This window comes from Ranitomeya variabilis, chromosome 3 (genome assembly GCF_051348905.1).
Source record: "Ranitomeya variabilis isolate aRanVar5 chromosome 3, aRanVar5.hap1, whole genome shotgun sequence".
Lineage (NCBI taxonomy): Eukaryota > Metazoa > Chordata > Amphibia > Anura > Dendrobatidae > Ranitomeya > Ranitomeya variabilis.
In genome coordinates, this window is record NC_135234.1 from 685,344,974 (window position 1) to 685,366,392 (window position 21,419).

General features: G+C 45.3%; 1 long non-coding RNA gene across 1 annotated transcript in view; it reads right to left on the reverse strand.

Annotated features, from left to right (window-relative positions):
- LOC143818516 (uncharacterized) overlaps positions 1-14,216 on the reverse strand; it is a 52,598-nt gene extending 38,382 nt beyond the window's left edge. Inside the window, exon 1 of the long non-coding RNA XR_013224581.1 lies at positions 14,132-14,216. This is a non-coding gene — a long non-coding RNA (uncharacterized LOC143818516). The remainder of the gene's footprint in view (positions 1-14,131) is intronic.
- Between the last annotated feature and the right edge of the window lie 7,203 nt (positions 14,217-21,419).

The following is a 21,419-nucleotide window of genomic DNA, read 5'->3' on the forward strand; positions in this document are numbered from 1 at the left end:
CTTAGTTGTTTTCCTTCATGTAGAATTAACCTACAAGGAAAGAAAGGGTTTATTTTAATTCCGATATTTTCGTCCCATTGACTTGCATTGGGATCGGGTATCGGTATCGGATTAGATCCGATACTTTGACGGTATCGGCCGATACTTTCCGATACCGATACTTTCCGATATCGGAAGGTATCGCTCAACACTAGTTGGCAGTCAAGATCTGTTAACAAATCTGACTCCTGAAACATTTGCTGATTAGTTGACTAAAGCAATCACCAATTCACCTTTAGGTCTCATTCACAAATACAGAGTGGGCCATGTATATGGATACACCTAAATAAAAAGGGAATGGTTGGTGATATCAATTTCCTGTTTGTGGCACATTAGTATATGGGAGGGGGAAAACTTTTCAAGATGGGTGATGACCATGGTGGCCATTTTGGATCTAACTTTATGTATGGCCCACCCAGATGTATCCATATATTGGCCCACCATGTACATTTTTCATGTATATTTTATCATTGGTCTATCAATGTTTTTCGCCATTATTATCTAAGGGGCTGTTCACATGTCGATGTTTTCTTTTGCAACAAGTGTCTGCAAAAATAAAGATAGAGGTTTTTTTAGCTTTTGATCTGAGTGCTGAGTGACTAAACAAATTTGTCCCATCATATCAATGGGTCTGTAGAAAAAACAGACCGCATATGGATGCCATCGAGGTGTCATCCGTCATCCGTGCTGTCAGATATTTAATAGGTCATCCGATGACCAAATACATTTATAGAAATGCCAGTGGTGAATGCCATTTTCTTTCTCATTCTTTATTTGCAAGAATTATTTCTATACTCTCAAGATGATCACCATCGTGTCTGACCATGAGCTCAGTATATTGATTCACTGGTGACCTCCTCTATGAAGCATCTGTGCATAATGAAATGCCAACATTTTCTCCTTACTACAGTGTTCTGCTATTTAGTAGGTAGAAGGGTTTTTTTGATACAAGAAAAACAGATACCACATTGATGGTAGAAATGGATCAGAAAATGTTGAAAATTAAATGCAGCACGCAGATAAAAAAAAAAACTCTTCATACTCAGAAAATAGCTACTCCTGTATATATGGCATGATGTCCACTAAACAATAAAGGAGAGGCTGTGCCCACAGTCAACTGATGTCAATGTGATGTCTGTTCTAAGAATAGACCTTCAATGTTATGGTGTTGAAAAATCACTAGCTATATAGGTAATTTTAGTATAAAGAGTATGTAAGACTTCTGTCTCTACACCATTGGATATCTACTCACACAAAATTCAGGGGTAGACCTTTTGTTATAAAAACTTAGTTCCAGCTCACCAAGTTGCTCTGTGCTCATCCACCTGGGGCTCAGACACTGCCCTCACATCAAGGAAAAGAGAAAAAAATTGGAGTCCGGCTCAACAGGACTGGATTTTCCTTTTCTTTTTCAAAAGAAAATATAGTGCATACAAAAGAAAAATGTACATGGTCGACATGACCCAGTCGATGCGTTTCGACTGCACTAGGCAGTCTTACTCATGACTCTTGTTAAAATTGTCTACAATAATTACACCTATGACACCTACTCATTATTATGCTTCATAGTGTGTAATTTATACTGTTTACACTTTGTGCATACAATACTTTACTAGATATATTATTCCAATTATTATCCTCCTATTCCTGCCTTTTGTGTTACTCTGATCTGATTTTAATAATTTTTGGATTAATAAAAATTAATATATTTGAATACTCTGACCTTTCCTCTATTATTTGATTAATAGAAAGGGTTGTATGTGGTTATTCAATAATTACAATAGGAAGGTCTGACTGTAATTAGCATTTTCCTTTAATACCATGAAATACAAATGTAGAGAGCTTTAACTTGACGTTTAATGCATCATAAGCTAAATCCTCTACCTTGTGCCAGTCATTGCACTGGTTACCCATCCACTCCAGATTTCAATATATACGGTAAACTTATCACTCTCACCCACAAAGCACTCCTTGGCTCAGCTCCACCCTACATCTCCTCCCTCGTCTCAGTCTACCACCTTACCCATGCCCTCCGTTCTGCTAATGACCTAAGGTTAACATCCTCAATAATCAGAACCTCCCACTACCGTCTCCAAGACTTCTCGCTTGCTGCGCCAATTTTTTTGGAATGCACTACCCAGGATAATTTGATTAATCCCCATTACCCACAGTTTTAAGTGTGGCCTAAAAACGTAAAATTTTCTTCATAACCAGGACCCTTGTATAATGTTCTCACACGCTTTATGCATTTAATAGCCCTCTGTGTCTATACTTTTACACATACTGGTTGGTTACCGGTTCATGCTGCATTACATGAACTCCCGATTTCTTACATTATGGATGGTCAGAACAATGAAAGCAATTGTTGCCATCTACCTTTCGTGTCTCCCCTATTACTTCATAGATTGTAAACTTGCAAGCAGGGCCCTCATTCCTCTTGGTATCTGTTGTTTATGTGATTATTGTTATTCTGTAATGTCTTTTATTGTCTGTACAAGTCCTCGCTAAAATGTAAAGTGCTGCGGAATATGTTGGCGCCTTAGAAATAAAATTATTATTATTATTATAGTAACAAGTTAAAGGGGTTGTCCACTACTCAGACAATTACTTTTCGATCACTGTGCTTCCTCCCAAGAAAATAATAACAGATGTACTCAACTTTGATATGCCGTTGGCACTGTCTCTCTTGGGGCTCATGTGACAATATGTCACTCGATCCCTGCAGCCAGTCAGAGCTTCTGCTGCCCTCACTTCCTCCAGATGTCAATTGCATCTGAAGGAGGGGTCAGTGAGGCGGCCACCCATGTCACACGAGCCTCACGAGAGACATTGCCGACACCGCTGGAATGGTGGTGGCACTAGAGGTGAGTATAGGTGTTATTATTTAAAGCGGACAACCACTTAAAACGTCACTTAAAGTTCATAAATTATTAATAGAAAAGGAATAACCTAATGGACCTTAAGAACTCCAATCCTCTAACTGAAAGAGGCAGTGCAGTGATCATCCTTATACTAGATGAAATGGATACTTAGATTGGTCTCATGTAAATTGACTCATGAATTCATAGGATTGAGTGGTCCTGAATATCCGCCATACTTCTTCATAGACTTGTTGCTTTGGGAAATGGGGTGGGCTATGGGGGTTCAGTGTTGGACTGGGATGCCAATTGCCAATCAGTGATATTGACTCAGAGAACCTACTGTTCAGCTACATCCAAATACTACAGTTCCCTCAGTCACAATTTTTCCTACGCTTGTAAATAATAATGAACTGGGTAGTGTTCATATAGATGGAATGTGGGACCCACTTCTGCATGGGGGCTCCCCTTGGGAAACACTTGTTCCCCTGTGGGCCATTCTGAACCTGCTGTGGTATGAATCCTGGTTGCTGGTTGCAAACAACACATAATAGCTTGACAAGGGTAATAAGGTACAAATTAATGGCAACAAACTTAGATTTTGCCATGTATAAAAGAAAGCCTAGCTAAGTGTCTGCCCTGCGTGTGATCCTTTATGTGACTTGGGCCTTTGTCACCAAACAAAAGTCTTGTTCACCTTGTGGCATATGGTTGTAGCAGCTGTAAATGAAGGAAACTCGCTTATAGCTTATAACTATACTCCTCCTTCTAGACCTGTCCTCTGCTTTCAACAAAGTTGACCACTGCCTCCTACTACAGATCCTCTCCTCCTTTGGCATCAAAGACATCGCCTTATCCTGGATCTCCTCATACCTTCCCAACTGCACATTCAGCATCTCCCACTCCCACACTACCTCCTCATCCCACCCTCTCTCTGTTGGAGTCCCCCAAGGTTCTGTTCTATTACCCTTACATTCTCAATCTATACACTTGGCCTGGGGCAACTCATAAAGTCCCATGGATTCCAGTACCACCTTTATGCTGATGACACTCAGATCTACCTCTCTGGCTCAGACGTCCAGAATCCCGGAGTGTCTATCAGCCATATCCTCCTTCTTCTCCTCCCACTTCCTCAAACTCAATGTGGACAAATCTGATCTCATCATCTTTCCTCCATCTCATAGATCTTCCTTACCTGACCTATCTATCGCAATTAACGACATCACGCTTTCCCCTTACCGGAAGTCTGCTGCCTCCAAGTAACCGTTGATTCTGCCCTGTCCTTCAAACTGCACATCCAAGCTCTTACCACCTCCTGTTGCCTCCAGCTCAAAAACATCTCCAGAATCCGTCCTTTCCTCAACAGTCAATCTACTAAAATGCTTGTGCACGCCCTCATCATCTCCCGCCTTGACTACTGCAACATCCTTTTCTATGGCCTCCCTGGTAACACCCTTGCACTTCTCCAGTCCATACATAACTCTGCTGCCTGACTAATTAATGTCTCTCCTCGGTACTCCTCCGCTTCCCCCCTCTGCAAATCTCTTCACTGGCTCCCATTCCCTCAGTGTATCCAGTTCAAATCACTAATACGGACCTACAAAGCCATCCATAACCTGTCTCCTCCATATATCTCTGAACTAATCTCCCGATATCTTCCCTCACGTAATCTCTGGTCCTGCCAAGACCTCCTTCTCTCCTCCACACTTATTCGCTCCTCACCCAACCACCTCCAAGACTTTTCCCGAATATCCCCCATCCTCTGGAATGCTTTGCCCCAACACATCCGACTATCAACCACATTTGGATCCTTCAGATGGAACCTGAAAACCCACCTCTTCAGGAAAGCCTACAGTCTGCACTGACCCTGCTGCCTCCTCACCACTACCGGAGCTACCGCCTCACCAACACCAGAGCTCCTGCAACCCTCAACCTCCTGTCTCCTTCCCCACCACCCTGTAGAATGTAAGCCCGCAAGGGCAGGGTCCTCACCCCTCTGTATCAATCTGTAATTGTTAGTTTGCTTACTGTAAGTGCTATCTGTAGTTTGTATGTAACCCCTTCTCATGTAAAGCACCATGGAATCAATGGTACTATATAAATAAATAATAATAATAATAATAATAATATTAATATTAATAGAGCTTGTAACCCAATGGTGATCATGTAGTATTCCATGAGGCACACATTTCTGGCACTGAAAGAGGTGATATCTTGTACACTGCAAACAAAAACCTCAGTTGCATGCTATATGCTGGGTAATGCCACACAATGGTGGTCTACCTGCAATAAGGATATACACCAACTCCAAGAAAATGGGGAAACATAGGAGAATAACGAGTACACTGGTGAATGAAATAGAAAAAAATGTTAATATTCATTAAAGTAATTCATAACAATTAAAATGTAACATGACACCTTTCAGGAAACAACAAGACACATGGAGAAACTACTCATAAATACATCAATATTGCACAAGTCCCATGCATCCTGTGATGCTACAAAAGTGCAAGTGTGCTAGTAGATAAGTCAAGGTAAAAAACCACCTAGTAATATTCTTCAGTGAAAAGGTAAATGAAAAGCCCAAAACCCAGACAAGATGAGTAGAGCAAAGACAAAAACCAAAAACAGGTAGAGATGCTTACCTGTCTGAATGGGCCTCAATACAATTGCACTACCAGGGTGCAGCGGACCCAAGTAAAATGGCAACTGCACAGGTGCAATACCAAATGAGACAGCCAGCCTTCAGTCAGGGATTGGCAGTGTGGCACAACAATGCAAAAAAATATACTCTGTATGTGGCAATGTTCACACAAGGAATGCAGAGCATCTGGTTCTCAGCCTATTAATGACGCGCTATGGCGGGCTGCCCAGTGCTAACTATGATGCATCACGTGTGAACAGAGGCCACAGATGAGTAGAGCCCCAGGCCAGGTGATAATGCCCCAACACACGTTTCGCATGTATGTGACCACGCTTTCTCAAGGGGAGGTAAATGAAGGAAACTCGCTTATAGGCCTTAAGAGCTTGTTGTAACCCAATGTCATCATGTACTATTCCATGAGGTACATGTTTCTGGCACTGACAGAGGTGATATCTTGTACACTGGTGCGACTGTGTTTGGCTTCCATGTATGAGGTTTGGCTAAGGGCAACCTACATTTGTGAACTCAACTGCACATATATACCATGAAACGCAACATTTTTATAGGCCATCATTCATCAAACGGAGGCCAAAAAGGGTCCATTTGACTTTTGTTTGATGGTGGGCACCTGCATACTGCTTATTCAACTGTATGAACCTGGCCACCCCTTAAATTTATACCGTGCAGTATCCATGATGAGCCTCAAAGGTGAATTGATACCACATCATCCATGAATCCCCTGGTGATTAGCATATACGCCCGATGGGCACTCTGCATTACATGTACACCTGAGCATTATATAATGCTCTCCTCTCTGATGAAATGGTAGCTTATGCACATCATGTAAGCTGTTTCCATGACGATAAGAAAAGCTTCATGTAAACCCTTTTCTCATTATCATGCTGTCCCTGTGTACATTCCTAATCCTTGTGTTTCTCACTGAAAATAATGAAAGATTTTTTTCTCTCAGTGCTATATTGGGAAGCAGCAGTCGTAACATTTTGTCAAGGCTGTACTTTTTATAAGGTAGTTATAATGTAGCCGCCTAGAGCTCTTTAATGGCAACTAATGCACATACCAGAGCGGTGGGTGATCCCTGCGTGACATTACAATACAACCTAGACACATTGCCATGGCGGTCAACTACATGCAGCCCAAAGCTGTGATCTGAGTGCTGAGACCACCACTAATTGTGAGATCAAGGCTCCCGCATTTCATTTGTCTACATCCTTATGAATCTCATTAAACACGTGTAGGTTTCACATAGCAACCAGCTCAGTTCAAAACGGCTGACATGCAGCGGAAAAGATGTGGGCTCAGTGCTGGAGTCCACATCAAAGGGAGAGAGTCCGATATCGGAGCACTGTTATGCCGGAAAGGAGTTAACCTGCAGAGTAAGTCTCTGCAGGTTAAAAGGGTTGTTCAGTCTAAACCGTTAAGTCTGCAGTCACTGTGTGCCCGCAATGTGAGATACGAGCATTCGCCCGTTCCTGAGCCGGTAACGGCGGTGATGTATGTGTTATGCTTACTCCCGGACAGAACCCGGTTAATAGGCATATCCTCTCTCCATACACTTGTACGGAGCGAGTTTGCACCCTATCTAGTGACGGGGCTGTCCTGTGGGCACGGTCGTCACTCGATACAAGAGTATGGAGCGAGGCTGTGCCCACTAGACTGGCTCTGCCCCGAAGTATACATTTTGCATACATCACTGCCATTCAAAGTGGTGAATCTTTGCCGTGCACAGTGCATGAACTGGGGGATTCAGGAGTCTACAGTCACACAAAGTGACTGCAGACTTATCAATTTAGACTGGACAACCCCTTTAGTAGCATTTTGACAAGTTGCATATCTTTGTGCAAGCCCTACTTGTGCCCTAAATTGACATGTTTCCCTCAACATTTAGCAGCTTTGTGAAAAGAGAGAAGGCTTAGCAAAATATACCACCCATAACTGTTTAGACCAGGAGTGGGCAATTAATTTTCCCGAAGGGCCACAAGAGAGACCGTGACTGTTGTGGAGGGCAGAACCAATAGGCTGAAATTAATTGTACTCAATATAAGTATCAATATATTATAATTATTATATTTATTGATAATTATATTAGTTGTATCACTTAATATTGATCAGAATTTAGTATGCTGACATCCCTCTATATATCATTTGAACCCAAGTACAGCCCCTTCTGTATATCGAATGAGCCCCCCACAGCCCCTTATATACTGTAAGAGCCCCACACAACCTCCCCATATACAGCATGAGCCCCACATATCCTCCCCACATATGCGGCATGAGCCCCACACAGCCTCCCCCATATGCGGCATGAGCCCCACACAGCCTCCCTATATACAGAATGAGCCTCACACAGCCTCCTCATATACTGCAAGAGGCCCCCATAGCCTCCCCATATACTGCAAGAGGCCCTCATAGCCCCCTCACATACAGCATTAGGCTCCCATAGCCTCCCCATATATTGCATGAGGCCCTCATAGCCTCCCCATGTGCAGCATGACACCCCCATAGCCTCCCCATGTGCAGCATGTCTGTTGTGAACTCTGTTTTTGGGCTCCCTCTTGTGGTCACAAGTGGTACTGTGTGAGTGCTGTCTTTGGGCTCCCTCTGGTGGCTCTTTGTGTCTTTCTGCAGGTCTGAGGCGGATCAGCTGTCTCGTTATCTGTTAGCTGGTTTCCTATTTAGCTCACCTGGACTTTCAGTGTTTGCCTGCTGTCGATGTATTCAGTGCTATCTTGATCTCTCCTGAATTCCTTCGCTATCAGTCTCTCCAAGAGAAGCTAAGTTTTCTGTTTGGTTATTTTTTGCTCATTAGTGTTCAATATGTTTCTTGGTTATTTACTTGTCCTTGTCCAGCTTGCTAATATGTGATTTCCTTGCTTGCTGGTAGCTCTAGGGGGCTGAGTTTCTCCCCTCACACCGTTAGTTGGTGTGGGGGTTCTTGTATTCTCAGCGTGGTTATTTTGTATAGGGTTTTTTACTGACCGCACAGTTCCCTGCCTGTCTTCTGCTATCTAGTATTCGTGGGCCTCATTTGCTGAATCTGTTTTCATTTCTACGTTTTGTATTTTCCCCTTACCTCGCCATTAATATTTGTTGGGGGCTTACTATATCTTTGGGGTCATTTCTCTGAGGCAAGTGAGGTCTTACTTTCTCTATAGGGGTAGCAAGTTTCTCAGGCTGCGTCGAGACGTCCAGGAATTTAGGCACGTTCACCGGCTACCTTCAGTGTGTTTGGTTAGGATCAGGTTTGCGGTCAGTCCAGTTACCAACTCCCTAGAGCTCGTTCTATGTTCAGTAACTTAGCTAGTTCATTCTGTGATCCTCAGCCACTAAGGATCATAACACATGTCATCCATGTGCAGCATGTCACCCCTATAGCATCCCTATGTGCAGCATGTCACCCCCACAGCCTCTCCATGTGCAGTATGTCACCCCCATAGCATCTCCATGTGCAGCATGACACCCCCATAGCCTTCCCATGTCCACCCAAACTTCCCATACACATGAAAAAAAAGGAACACCACATACTCACCTCGGTCCAATTCCCCAGCATTCTGTTCCTGTCTCCGGTGCGCTGACTCTTCGCAGTACACAGCTGACGCGATGAAGTGACGTCATCACGTCAGCTATTTCACACACTGATTGGTGGAGGAAGTGGCCAGAGGTTCCTCCTCCACCAATGAAGTCAGCGCACTAGCACAGATGGAGACAGCGAGTGGGCAGGCACCAGATGGCCCGTGGACCTCTGGTTTCCAGCTCCATGGCTGTCTTGATCCACGGGCTGGACTGAGATAGCCAAATGTGGCCCATGGGCCACACTTTGCTCAGGTCTGCTTTAGACTATAGTTTCACCAGAAATTACAGCTCAAGTCTATGGTATAAAATCAGTGTTACGATTCGACTAGCGAGTGACCTGGGACCTAGCTTACCCTATTCCCCAGGATACTTCAGATGGCAAGGGCGTAGGCCCCATCTCTTAGATTAGTCCTTTGTCTGTTCCCTTCCCCCACCCAGGGAAGAGGAGGCACCACTGTGTACTGCAGTACACCAACCCGACAAGCAGAGTAACAAAGACAAGGGTAAACTGAAAACTCCACACACATAAAATATGTAAGGTGGCCAGGCTGGTAGTCATGGCAACTGGCTGTTCTGTTCCCACACCCTGGCACCCCACAGATAAAATACAGTGTCCTTTCGGCTGCAAATGCAGCGTACACCCATGGTGGGCAGCACCGCTCTCAGTTTTTGCACCACTGACGGCCATCTTTAAGTCACCAATGGCTGCCATCTTTTCCTTCTTCAAGGCTCCTCCGCTCTCAGTATGCAAAGCATCGCAATCCTGCCAACTACGCCAATTCTGTAAGGTGGCCAGGGTGGTAGTCGTGGCAACTGACTATTCTGTTCCCACACCCTGGTGCCCCACAGATAAAATAAAATGTCCCTCTGCTGCATGTGCAGTGTATGCAACAACACACTCACGGTTATTGTCAGAGGCTTCTTGGCTGCTGTCCTGCCAGCTAAGCATTCATGAGCATTCATGAGCTCTGCAAATCACTTCTGAGACAAGGTCTTTTTCCAACAACTTTAAGGGCATGTTCACACTTTGCAGATTTTGCTGCGGATTTTTCCGCAGTGGATTTGCAAAAACCGCAGTGCAAAACCGCTGCGTTTTTCACTGCGGATTTTCCTGCGGTTTCTTCTGCGGATTCCTCTGCGGGTTTTCAACAGCACTTTCCTATTGGTGCATGTTGAAAACCGCTGCGGAATCCGCAGAAAGAAGTGACATGCTCCTTTTTTTCCGCAGCAATTCCGCGCGGTTTTTAAAGGGATTTTCCGCAATGTGGGCACAGCGGTTTTTGTTTTCCATAGGGTAACATTGTACTGTACCCTGCATGGAAAACTGCTGCGGATCCGCAGCGGCAAATCCGCAGCGGATCCGCAGCAAAAACCGCAAAGTGTGAACATAGCCTAATAGACAGCAGTATATTCATTACATAGGCAATACAGTTCAAACACAGAGACATCTTCTTATCTTTCCCTGCTGTCTGGGCAGCTCTTATCCTCTCCATCAGCTCTGTCTCCCTTTTTCTGGCAATCCTGGGCAAGGCTGCCTGGGCTTCTACCTCTAATCAAGAAGTGCCTGTCCTATACCTTCCTGCTCTGTAACTCCTCCCATCTACTTAACCCCCTATGCTGCCTGTATCTAACTAACACTTCTATCTATTCTATGCTATCCTATCTCTATGATGCCCCCCTCTATTCTAATCCACTTACGGTTCTATACTGTCCCTAAGCTTACACACAGTATATAACAAATGCATCACATCAACTATATAATTGTCTAAGGGTCACTTCTGTCTGTCCGTCTGTCTGTCACAGATATTCATTGGTCGTGGCCTCTGTCTGTCATGGAAATCCAAGTCTCTGATTGGTTGCGGCAAAACAGCCACGACCAATCAGCGACGGGCACAGACCCCGCAGTCAGTGCCCGCTCCATAATCCCCTCCAGTCAGCCCTCACACAGGGTTAATGGCAGCGTTAACAGACCGCGTTATGCCGCGGTGTAACGCACTCCGTTAACGCAGCTATTAACTCTGTGTGATCAACTTTTGAAAAAGATCTAATGTTACAAATAATAATAATTGAAAAAAAAAAAAGGTTATTCTCACCTACCGACGTCACACGCTGTCCTCAGCAGTGCAAGCGGCAGATTCCGGTGCCAAGGATGCTATGCGAGAAGGACCTGCCATGACGTCATGGTCATGTGACCGCAACGTCATCACAGGTCCTGCGCTCATATCAACCCTGGGACCGGAAGCTGCCGCGTGCACCATACACAGGCGCCAGGACTGCAAGGGGTCTTCGGAAGGCGAGTATATGTTTATTTTTTATTTTAAGTCTTTTTTAACCACGCATATAGTGACCACATTGCTATATACTACGTGGGCTGTGTTACATATTGGGCTCTGTTATATACTACATCTCTGTGCTATATACTATGTAGCTGGGCAATATACAACGTGACTGTCCAATATACTACGTGGCTGTGCAATATACTACGTGCTCTGTGTTATATACTAGGTAGCTGTGCAATATACTATGTGGCTGTGTCGGTTCTGTTATATACTACGTCGACTGTGCAATATACTGCGTGCCTCTACAATATACTATGTGGCTATGTTATATACTACGTGGCTATGCTATATACTACGTGGCTGACCAATATACTACACTAGATGGTGGCCCGATTCTAACGCATTGGGTATTCTAGAATATGTATGTATGTATATAGCAGCCACATAGTATATAGCACAGGCCACGTAGTATATAGGAGCCATGTAGTATATAGCAGACAAATAGTACGTGGCCTGTGCTATATACTATGTGGCTGCTATATACATACTGTACATACATATTCTAGAATACCCGATGCGTTAATACAGGCCACGCAGTATATAACAGTGGCCACGCAGTATATAACACAGCCCAAACAGTATATAACACTGCCCACGCACTATATAACACAGACCACGCAGTATATAGCAGCCACGCAGTATATAACACAGGCGACGTAGTATATAACACAGACCACACAGTATATAACACTGGCCACGTAATATATAGCACAGCCCATGCAGTACAAAACTCAGCCCCCATAGTATCCAAAACTGGCCACGTAGTATATAGCAGCCACGCGGTATATAACACAGGCCACGTAGTATACAGCATTGTGGGCACCATATCCCTGTTTAAAAAAAAAAATTAAAATAAAAAATAGTTATATACTCACCCACCGGGATCCAGCGAAGCTCTGGCAATGCGCACGTGGCTGCCGCCATCTTCCGTTCCCAGGATGCATTGCGAAATTACCCACATGACTTAGCGGTCTCACGAGACCGCTAAGTCTTCTGGGTAATTTCGCAATGCATCTCTGGGAACGGAAGATGGCGGCAGCCATGCGCGCCTGGGCGGACTACGGAGGGTGAGAATAGCAGGTTTTTTTATTATTATTATTTTTAACATTACATCTTTTTACTATTGATGCTGCATAGGCAGAGGGTCCCTGTCAGGGGTGGGATCCTGACAGAGGCCAAGCACGAGATAGAGCGTTACGGAGCTGCGCCTGCACCCCATTGCGGCAGCATCCTAAGAAAGGACACGAAGCGAAGTATATTGTGGAGAGTGAGAAACGAAGTCACAGCACAAGGAAATAACACCGGGAGGAGTTCTGCCCCGAGATCGGCAGCCTCCTTCTGAGGCGCGTAGCCGGTGGCTGGAACACCGAGGGAGTAATAGGCTCTACGCATTACTTCAGAGACCGGCAGGACAGTCGATTCCAAGTTGGCTGCCCGACCTTAATACCTATGAAGACACGGAGGCAAATTGTGGGAGAGGGGCATCTCTAGGGTCCCAATAAAATAGCTCCAGGCCTACCCCGTCATACGGGTTGTCCTATCCATATCATCTGGGGGACAGAGAGAGAGAACATCAGGAACATCCACGAAAGTTGTGAGGACTATCCCGTGGTGCTCAGCAGGGAGGTACTACAACACACAGGCGCTAGTAGGAAGGCTACTGATTTTCACCTGGATAAGGGAACTCTGGATGTGCCTTCGAACCAGCCAGATTCAGCCTGCCCTGTGAACAGTACTCTGGACTGTGGACTCTGAAGTCTTCAGTAAAAGGTAAAGAGACTGCAACCTTTGTGTCCTCGTTATTCATCGCGCCTTACGATGTCCACCATCACTACCTATACAATTGGGAAGCCCTGGGGACATACTTCACCTGTGGGAAGGTACACCATCTAGCTGCCATTCCATCACACTAGCGGACCCCTAGCAGCGTCGGTCACCCTGACCGAATACCACAGGTGGCGTCACGAACACCGTACAAACAACTACACCTTTAATTGGGCGCCCCTCAGAAGGGCCACGGACCGGGCTGGGCCACCGTGACATTCCCAGAACCGAGAGAGATAAGACCCGGTACCGAGTACCCCATTGCCCTACGCGTGGGGGCGCTCCAATTGGTCGCGGCAGCCATGACAGGCAGCTAGCGAGACCAATCAGCGACGCGGGATTTCCGTTACGGAAGTTGCGGACAGAAAGACGGAAGTACCTCTTGGACAATTATATATATAGATACCTGTGCAATACACTACGTGGCTGTGTTATATACTACATAGCTCTGCTATATACTACGTACGCTGTGTTACATACTACGTAGCTATGTTATATACTACGTCGGTTGTGTTATATACTACGTCACTGTGCAATATAGTATGTAGCCTGTGCTATATACTACCTACATATTCTAGAATACCCGATACGTTAGAATCGGGCCACCATCTAGTTACAATATAATAACCTTAGTAAACCGCACATTACATTAGTAAAACAACAGGGTGCCGCATGTGACACATGTGAACAGCTTCCAGGAGAGAGAAGGCACATGAGGGTCCCCGCCACCTCCTTACAAATGAACACTCATGTATAACAGAGGTATTAAACAGGGTGTGTAGGGAGGGGGAAGAAAGCAAAACAGGGAAGGATAAGGAATTACCAAGCATACAAACCAGACAACAGACTCTAATAAACTCCTCCAGCACTCCTTCTCCAAATCAACTTCTCCTACTCCTATGTCTTGCAGCAAGAGCCCAGAATCGAGCCCAGATTTTATAGGGAAAATGAGTGGCTAACCGAGCACAGCTGAATGCAGGAATTTCCCACATGGCCGATTAACCCCTGTTCTGCTGGAAGAAATAAACACGTTTAATACACTGGAGAAGTGCTTCTTCTCAGCAACGCTCCGCTTCCTTGTGGTAACCCCGTGACAATCAGCTCATAGTTGGTGCAAATTTCAGCTTGTGGTGAAAAAGGCAAATATTTTAAAAGGCAGAATATAAAAGGTAATCTGTCACCAGGTTTATACTACCCCATCAGAGAGCAGCATAATATAGTGGCATATAACCTGATTCCAGTGATGTATAACTTACTGGTCTGATTGCTACAGTTTGATAAAAGCACAGTTTTTTCTTTAGGAGATTTAGCAGCTCTCTGAATGCTCAGCTCTGTATAACCCCGCCCCCACCACTGATTGGTAGCTTCCTGTTTACACTGTGAAACAAGCAGCCCAGTAAGTTTTACAGAGCTTGTGAATATGGAAGAAAATAGAGCGCCCTCAAGGGCTGTGGGGTACTCGGTACCGGGCTGGTGGTTCTTAAAGGGATGTGTCACAGCAGCAGTGACCTGGTCCGTGGCCCTGGGCATCCAATAAAAAGGGAATTGAAATGGGAATAAAGTTTATAGGATAAATGTTTGTGACGCCATCTGTGGTACTCGGCAAATATGAGGTGTTAGCCGATCCTGCTTGAAGAGACTGCTGGGGCTGATGGTGATGCAGCAGAGTTGATGCAGCTCTTCACAGGCAGAGCTTTAGTCCCAGGGCACATAGGTTGTAAAAGATGAAGATACTGATGGTGGATGTGATGAAGGGTGGATGGCACAGTAAAAAGTGTGAGGACACAGAGAGGTACAGTTTCCAATGCTTTACTCACAGTTCTTAGTTGCCCCAGCCGTGGTGCTGTCCTCCGGGTTTGTGGTCCAGCCAGCTCTCAAGCAATTTGGGTGCACTTTCCAGAACCTTCTTTCATATGTCCTTGCCTGGCCGTCTCTCTGCGAAGGTTTCGCCTCTCCTGCCCTGCGCCTGCCACAAAGTGTCCCAAGCCAGCAGCCTCAGATCTTGTTGGGCGGTGAGCTCTAAGTCCCCCTGGATCCTATATGGCTGCCTTTTCTGCGAATGTGTCCAGATGTGGCTGTGCTTCTTGCAAAAGCCACAGCCTCCGGTTACCTAGCAGAGTCCTTAGTTTCTCCACTAGAATGGCGCTGGTCCCTTGACTGTGACCTAGTCCCTCCACCTGACTCTGGTCAGCGTGAATACGAGCCCCACAGGTGGACTTCTCACTACCCGTGCCTCTAGGACCCCTTCCTTCTCTTCCTTCTGTAGTTTCACTTTCCTTCAGTTCCCACTCTTTGGGAATTCCTTTCTGTCTTCTCCGAAGCTGCAGACCCACATGTCTGCTCAGCTACAGTTCTCTCACATTCTGACTAACTTTCCCTCCTAATTCACTCCTCCCCTACTCTACCCTACCCACTCCTTCAACACTCTTTCCTATCCAGACTGGGATGAGGCCTTCCTCCCTAAGGGTACGCCCAGGTGCCCTGACTGAAGTCACTAGTGTTGGATGCAGGTGTTAGGGTTCTGTGCCATGCCCCTCCTTACCTGAGAGCGGAATACCACACCTCTGGGGGAGGTGCAGTATTTCTGTGGCGACTGGACCCCAGGGGCTCCATAAATACATGTCAGCAGCAGATTTACTAGCTCTTCTAGTAATAATTTCCTGCTGATAAAACAAGGATTTTATCAAAACTATATAAAGTAGCCCAGTAAATTACACATAGCTAGAATCAGGGTCTCCATCTCTACATCATTCTGCTCTTAGATTAGGTGGCAAAAACTTGGTGACAGATTCCCTTTAATAAATTTGGCATATTTTACTGCAGCGGTCACATGAACATCACAGGAATTTCACGTCTTAAGTAAACTTCCGCTAAAATTCTAAGAATAAATGCTCAAATAGAGCCCAGAGTCTTACATAGAATTTTAGCAAGGCAGACAGGAGTCTGGGAAAAATCAGGAAGGGTGTGATAATTCCTGCATTTTCCTTAATTGCATTCTTATCGATTATCACCTAACTTGGAAACATACAATTAAGAAAATAGAATATGGGGTTTTTTTTAACAATTGACAAACTTTGGAATTTTGGGACTAAATTAATTCATAAAATAATCCTAATTACCTGGTATCTTCTCATTCAAATCTGCAGACACTTGTAAGCGCTTTGAAGTGACTCACTGAAAATAATGGAAGTGTTGAATTTTCTTGCAAACATCTACATGTTGATGCTAAAATGCACTCTACATCTTCAGTATTCTACATTTGCACTGATTTTCTTCAGTCACTCAGCGTAAGAAACTGTCACTACACACTTGCCCAGTGCTTTCCAACGCCCACTGAATGTTGCTGTGCGACAGCGGCACTGGAAGCCGTCCAGGATAAACCTTCCTCAGCTCTCTGCCTGCAGGACACAGGTAATTTACCAGAGTGCAGTCATCTGGGAGATTTGCTGAAGTTAAGTTTTAACTCTTCTACTTAAGATCTGCTGTGCACAAATGCTGCTATAAAGCCCACTGCTCAAGATGTATCACCGGCAAACATAAAAAAAATATTAAAAAATAAAATAACAAAATACATAAAAGCTGGGGATAAACACTGAGCAAACATAACACTAACAGTAACACAGAAAATATTGAATAACTGATAATATTCTTAGAATTTCTCCTGTCAAAAAGTGAAAAAGGAGAAATTGATGTGTTGGAAGCAGGAAAAATGGGCAAGCATAAGGATTAGTGATGATGATGAGCGAATATACTCGTTACTCGAGATTTCTCGAGCACGCTCGGGGGTCCTCCGAGTATTTTTTAGTGCTCGGAGTTTTAGTTTTCTTGCCGCAGCTGAATGATTTACATCTGTTAGCCAGCATAAGTACATGTGGGGGTTGCCTGGTTGCTAGGGAATCCCCACATGTACTTATGCTGGCTATCAGATGTAAATCATTCAGCTGCGGCAAGAATAACTAAAACTCCGAGCACTAAAAAATACTCGGTGGACCCCCGAGCGTGCTCGGGAAATCTCGAGTAACGAGTATATTTGCTCATCACTAATAAGGATCTAATATTTAGAAAAAAACGAGGCAGCACTCCTCGGCTTGAGAAAGGCTCATTCTGAGCCAAAACGTCGCCCAGACAAGTGGGTTGATTAAAATCCTGCACGTCTAAACACTGCAATGAAGGAGTGCTGCCTCTTTTTTTCTAAATATTGACCAGCCTGGATATATGGACTGTTATCCTGGGGGCCTTGCACCCGAAGATAAGTAGAAATTGTGCTGTTCCTTTTCTTTCTATCTGTAATAAGGATCTAAGTTACAATGGCATAGATCAAATTGTCTTGGCTAAAAAATTGTGTCTGAAGATTTAGAAAACAGCAAATCTGGTGGGGTTTTCCCAATATGCAGAGATTAGCAGCACCTAACAAAAGTAGTCCAAGGCAAAAATTTTTTAGAAACAGCGAAAGGGTAATGGACAACCAAGGCTAATTTATGTGCATGGGACACAGAGGCTTGCCATTGGGTTCTATCCCACAAAAGAGCTATATTGCTTAAAAAGTTAGTGCTGGTCATGATAGGAACTTGTCAGAGAACACTACATTACAGCTTGTTGCTCAGGGACAGATCGTATTGGAAGAAGAGAGTAGTTTTTCCAGGCCTGTGTGCACAGTTTTAAGAATCAGAGTCCACTAGTGATGATTCTTTGCTGAATCATCATAGTAGAAGTCCTTCTAAGGGTAGGTGCACTCGGTCAGTAAATGCTGCGGGTTGGACGCTGTGTACTTGTGCAGTGTACAACCCACAGCATCCAGATGAAGAAACTTCATCACCACTATGCGTCCAGAGACACCCGTAGACGGACATACGGCACCTCTTTCCAGACCGCAGCCAATCTATCATGCAGAGATGCGAGTCTCCGAAAGATAAATTTCACCGTACAATGTATTGGATGCGGTGAGTCCGCATGGTTCAGTGAACACATGTGGATTCACCTGCGTTCAATAGCCAGCAGCCCATTGGATGCAGCTGACATGCGTGGCGTCCAAAGCGCTGCCAGTTCCTGATTGTGGGAACATACCCATAGGGCTAATCTTGTGCTTTGCTGTTTGTATGCAATATATTCTGCATTTAGCCTCAGGTCAATTGGAGCAGGGAGATTGGCTGAATAGTCTCTAGGCAGGGCATAGGGCGTTGCAGTCCGTTGCTAAATGTATAGCTGCTGCAGGTCACTAAATATTTTTGGGGTGAAAAAATTTACTGTATTGTCATCCATACAGTTTAACGTGCTTTGTGTAAAAATAACAGTGGTTTCAAATTTTTAAAAAGCGCTTGTGCTGCTACAGTTGACAACATTTTTTGGTTCCAACGTAACGTTCTTTGTGTAAAAATTACAGCGGTGTCAAATTTTTAAAAAACACTTGTTCTGCTACAGTTGACAACATTTTTTGGTTCCAAAAATTGACTATTGTCATCCATACAGTTTAACGTGCTTTGTGTATAATTACAATGGTTTCAATTTTTTAAACACTGCTTGGCCTGTAACAGGTGACAATTTTTTGTAGTTTTTAAAAATGTAGTTTTAGTTAATCAAAAAATCTTGGTTTTTAGAGACCTAGCAATTACAAAATGTGTAAGGCATGCGGTAAGGGATGGGGAAGTGGATGGTGGATGTGCAGTGCCCCAGAGTCCTGGTCGTTCCAGTACTGACGCTCCGCCGCTAAGGGGAGTGATGGTACGTCTGATGGCACTTAAGGAGTTCACCTGACCAGGTATCACAGTCACACATTACACTTCACATTCTGGCCACCAGGGGGAGCAAAGGGTTCTATGTATCAGGCCACTCCTCACAATCTGGTAAAACTGGGGGCTGGATAGGAAGTTAGTCAGAAGCTGACTGGGTTGGATCCAGGCAACATCCTGTGGCAGAGGGTGTTGCAGGGGAAGATTCAGGGGGGTCTCTGTCAGGGGTGGGATCCTGACAGTGGCCTAGCGAACAGAACAGAACGTTACAGAGCCACTCCTGCACCCGTTGCGGCGGCATCCTAAGAAAGGAAACGAAGTGAGGTTTATTGTGGAGAAGTGAGAAACGAGATTGCAGCAAAAAGGAGATAAAGCCAATAGGAGTCGTGCCATAAGATCGAGGCAACATCCTACTGAGGCGCGTAGCCGGTGGCCGGAACGCCGAGGAAGTATTAGGCTCCAAGCATTACTTCAAACAGCGACAGGACAGTTAATTTTAGGTTGGCTGTCTCACCTAAATCACCTAAGCAAACATAGGGGGCAATTGTGGGAGAGGGGCGACGCTAGGTTCCCGGAAGTACTCCAGGCCTACCCATCATACGGGTGCGTCCTATCCATATCATCTGGGGGATGGAGAAGAACATCAGAACAGATACGAGTTGTGAGAGAAGAACATCAGAAACAGACACAACAGTTGTGAGGACTATCCCGTGGTGCTCAGCAGGGAGGTACTACAACACACAGGTGCTAGAAGGTAGGCACTGATTTCCACCTGCAAAGGAAATTCTGGATGTGCCTTCGGACCGGCCGGTCTCAGCCAGCCCTGTTAGCAGTACTCTGGATTGCGGATCCTGAAGCCTTCAGTAAAGAGGTAAAGAGACTGCAACCCTGTGTCCTCGTTATTCATCGCGCCTTGCACCATGCATCATCACCACACCTTTCATTGGACGCCCCTTAGCAGGGTCACGGACCGGGTCTAGCCACCGTGACAACCTCAGGACCGAAACAGAGAGGCCCGGTACCGAGTACCCCGCGGCCCTGCGTCTGGGGGCGCTCCAGCTGTGCTGATGATTGTGTACACAGATGACGAGGGCATGGGGCAGGTGCGACTATGCATGTTGCTAGAGATCAAACAACATGCCAATCCACGACACAGCACATAGTTTCACTTTGCAGGGATGCATGGGACACCACTTATTAAACCACACCAGTGCAAAAAGGTGGTCGGTTGGATAGCAGATAATGCTTCCAGCATGCTTGCCAGTACCACCCATTCTTCCACACGATCTAGTCTCACCACCCAAGAGTCTGGATCACTTAATTCTCAACATGATCCTCCTTTCTCCCACCATTTCGAGTCCCAGGAGACCAGTGATCCCACACTAGGACACTCCAATGAGCTCTTTACATTATCATTTCTTGATTGGGGCCCCTCACCCTGCATGTTCCAAGAGGGACCGGAGCACATGCTGTTTAGTGATGCACAAAACTTAGAACACCCACGGTCACAAGAAAATGACGGGGGGGAATGGCAAATTTTGTCCAAGGCGGTACATGATGATGAGACACAGATGCCATTAATTCAGGTTGTTGTTATATCACCAATTGAGGACAAGGGTGCAGCGGTGGAAGACGAGGTGCTGGATGAAAAAGTCACTACCCAACATAAGAAGCTGTCGTGCAGAACAAGGCCAGCAGCTCTGAAGGAGAGCAATCGGCAGCACCAAAACAGGCAGGAAGAGGCAGTGGGGTGACCAGAGGGAGAAGGCAGGCAACTGTCCTGCAGAGCACCGACACTCGTGAATTTCTCTGTCAAAGAGTTAGGTGTTCCCGAGTCTGGGACTTGTCTGGGATGAGTCTGCTGTACCAAGATCAGCAGGGGCATGACTACTAAGAGCCTAACCACCACCAGCATGATCAGGCATATGTCATCTAAGAACCTGACTCGGTGGGCGGAATGCCTGGGTCCACAATTGGTGCCAGCAGATGACACCACTGCCTCTTCCTCTGTGCTAGGTGCTGCTTGCCAATCCCTGTTCAAAACACTGGTGCAGATGGCTCCCGCCTTGCACCTGTCCTTGCACATTCTGAGGCACCATCAACAGGCACTTCAAAATCCTTGTACCACCACAGCTTTCAGCTGTCCCTACCCCAGGCCTTGGAACAAAAAGAAAATTCCCAGATGATCTTGCACAGGCCTAAAAGCTAAAATGGCACATTTCTAGGCCGCTTGCAGTGGAAATGTTGCCATTTAGGCTTGTTGACAAAGAGCATTTCCTCCGACTCATGGCAGCAGCCATCCCTTGGTACTTATGTAAGGGTGTCACAGAGGCTGTCATGTGCCACTCCCTCTCTTAACAGTGTAGGTATTAAATGTATGCTGATAGTCACTGTTATA